The sequence below is a fragment of the Octodon degus genome, unplaced genomic scaffold (assembly GCF_000260255.1).
Source record: "Octodon degus isolate 3935 unplaced genomic scaffold, OctDeg1.0 scaffold00034, whole genome shotgun sequence".
Taxonomy (NCBI): domain Eukaryota; kingdom Metazoa; phylum Chordata; class Mammalia; order Rodentia; family Octodontidae; genus Octodon; species Octodon degus.
Genome location: NW_004524610.1, coordinates 15,405,218 through 15,408,517, shown reverse-complemented (window position 1 = coordinate 15,408,517; position 3,300 = coordinate 15,405,218). Strand labels below are relative to the sequence as shown.

At 40.1% G+C, this 3,300-nt stretch overlaps 1 protein-coding gene across 2 annotated transcripts in view; it reads left to right on the top strand.

The window, feature by feature from the left end:
• The first annotated feature begins 3,135 nt into the window (after nucleotides 1-3,135).
• Stx7 (syntaxin 7) overlaps nucleotides 3,136-3,300 on the top strand; it is a 38,043-nt gene continuing 37,878 nt past the window's right edge. For both annotated transcript variants that reach the window (XM_004630266.2, XM_023714236.1), the window contains exon 1: nucleotides 3,136-3,244. The gene's annotated coding sequence lies outside the window, so the exon portion shown is untranslated. The remainder of the gene's footprint in view (nucleotides 3,245-3,300) is intronic.

Below are 3,300 nucleotides of genomic sequence, written 5' to 3'. Positions count from 1 at the left end.
TCTCTGTCACACACTCACACACACACACACACACACACACACTTGAATACAAAGGGTGAAATACTACTCTTAAGTTTTCAAAAGGTTATCACCTTTTGAAGGAATCCATTTATAACATAATTTAAAATACAACTTAGAACAAATTCAGGAGCAGGATTACCAATTGGCTTTGGTTTTAGTATAATCAGCAAGTAGTAAGGAAACCCAAAGAGGATACCAGGCCTTAAGGTCTTTGATAGGGCATCCTATGTTCCCTTTCCAACTGTGAATGGCTCTAGGAAAAGTAATATGATAGGATGTTTGGAAAATACAGATGTAAGTTCTTCACACAGATATGTTCTTAGTGTTATAGCTCATTGAATTGCTGAAGTGCTTCTTCCTGACTTCAGCAGCCACTTCCTAATTTTCACATCCAATGTACAGTTTTTCAGGTCTTAATTTTCTTGAACTTTCTGTGACAAGTAATGTGATAGACTATTCACTCTTTTTGAACTTTTTTTTTATCTTGTAGTTCATTTTCTCCTGTCTTACTTATTTCCTGTTGCTCTGACTTTTCCTTTTCAGGATTGTTTTTTCTCTTCCCAATGTTTAAACACAAATAATCCAAAACATTTCATTCTTAGAGTTAACTCACCTCTTCCTAGACCTCCAACCAATCTTGAACTCCTCACATTTTCAAGTTGCAGAAGCATACTGACATTGTAAATATGGACATTTAGTATACCAATGTATTTCCAAAACAACATGTCCAATGCTAAATTTATCATCATTTTGCTCCCTCCCTTTACCACATTTATTCTCAAGCTGCACGTGATTTATTAGCAATCTGAGATCTCAGAGCCCTCCATTATGTTCAGTTCACTTGAATAAGTTACACTACGAGGCATCACCTCTTTGATTCTCTATATCCAGTTGCTTTGCCTTTTCTTCTCCATGGAATTTACCTTAGTGCAGTCCTCCAAAACCTTTCATACTGGTAGAGGCTTTCTTGAGGGGTACTACTATCACAATGGCCCTGAGTGATGTCTTTCTTCCTTTATTCTCAGTGTCATTTCCTCCACTTTCCTCATATTTTTCATGCTATGGAATTTTGAGTACTGTATATCTTTGTTTAAAATCCTTCAATGTTTCAACCCCTATTAAACGGTCATTTAATGTAATGTAGAAATTTTTTGCTATACAAACTCTACTAACCCTACTTGTCTTTCCAGTCTCTTGTGTCTCCAATCCACACACTACACCCTCTCTAAACAAATTTATAAAGTGATGCCTAAAAATTCACACCTGTATGTGGTATTATAAAACTTTACAACTTTTAATGTCTAAAATGTCCTTTCTCATTTTGCTTTCCAGTGAACTCTGATATGTCTTTCAACATTCTGTTTATACTTCCTCTTGGAATTTTCTAGTACCTCCAAGGAAGACACCTCTGGCTCTGGTCTTTCACTATGCTTTACATAAACCTTTATTCAATCTCCTGAAAAGGACACTGATCCTTGAACTCTTTGATGAGAAATATTGTATCTTACTCACCATGATACCTGCAGTGTGTGGCACAGTACCAACAAACGCTGGTCGAATGAATGATACTATAGGAAAGTATTGTAGATTATGAGTTAGGACACTTGGATTATTTGCTTCTCCTTACAATTATCTTTCTGACTTTGCAATATTTTTGGCGTTTCAGTTTTTTTAATCTGTGAAAAAGAAAATGAACTAGATTTTTGGCAGGGAGATCTTTGTCTTTAATGATCACCACTGCTACCTGTTATAAAGTGAACTTTATATTGTGACTGATTGCAAACTTTTTAACATATAAGAAAGGAGCGCTTTCACATAAAAATCTGAATTTCTAGTACATTGAAAGCAAACAAGCTGAGCATGATAGTGTGTGCCTGTAATCCCAGCACTTGGAAGGCTGAGGTGGGAGGAGGCCAGCCTGTGCTATATAGTGAGTTCAAGGCCATTCTGGACTACATAGCAAGACTCTGTCTCAAAAACCCAAAAGCAAACAAACAAAAAACAAAGATAATTTGACTGTTTTCAGCCAATATTCCTAACAGTCTACTGTGGAGGCCAGGGATATGCTTCAGTAATACGATGCTTGCCTAGAATGTGGGCGCCCTAGGTTTGATCCCCGGCATTGCAAAAGCAAAAATTCAAACCAAAAGTCTACAAGGGCACTAGCTGAATCCCACCACTTTGGAGCGACATGTGGCCCCGCACGCCCATCCTTCTAATTCTTACTCCAGGAGAGGCGGAGTATAATCCACACCTTAGTTATGAACACATGCCTGCATAATACTGAAACACCTACAATTTGTACGTGTAGTATCAGTTCAAAATATTCTGGTTAGACTTCTGATACATCTTGATGCTTCTTTCAGAAAATAATAGTGCCCTAACATAGGTAAAGGTCAGGCACTTTATCTTCTAATGCATTTTGTAGAATATTGCTTTCACCAGAAACAAATGATATTTTTCATCTAGCAATTACATTATTCTTGAATAGTTATTATTGAGACATTCTTTGTTCTCTGCTCATTTTCAAACGCTGTAAAACTATACCTTGTGTTTCAAGGATGTTTATTTTATTTTATTTTATTTTATTTGCGGAACCGGGGATTGAACTCAGGCCCTTGAGCTTGCCAGGCTATCGCTTATTCTACTGAGCCATCTCCCCGGCTCTCAAGGATGTTTAGAATGACTTGCATGTGCTACATAAATTTGTCTACCAAGGAAGCACCTGGAAGTAACTCTTCACTTATTCCTTCGTGGTTCTTGCTAGGGTTGAGTCTTTGTGTTTGTATTTTTGCATGTGGCTGTACAGTCTATGGCAGAGTTGAGGATTAAGAAACACTAGAGGCATGACTGATGAGGCAAGGTGAAGACACAGCCCAGGGAGGTTGGCTTCACTGAGTGAAGAAGGTAATTGCTCCGTAGTTCCTCCTCTTCCCTGCGTGCAGCCGTTCATTATCTGTATGTCAAGCTTCAAAGAACAGCATTTTGCTTGTAATTCCTTTGCTTAGCTTGGAACCAGAGGGGGCGGGGTGGAATCGCTGTCATTCAGCTCTAGGGGCCAATGGGAGGAAAGAGAGCCCCGCCTCCTTTCCTGGGCCGAGTTCAGAGCATGCGCACGGGGTGTCGTCGCGCCGCCGCCCGTCAGCTGAGACTTGCCTCTCAGAGCTGGGGGCCCTGTGGGTGTCTGTGGGCGCCGGAGGAGGAGAAAACCGAGGAGGCCGGGGTAAGAGGATCCTGTCGAGGGGACAATCCCTGGCCGAGCGCTCCGGAGACACTGTC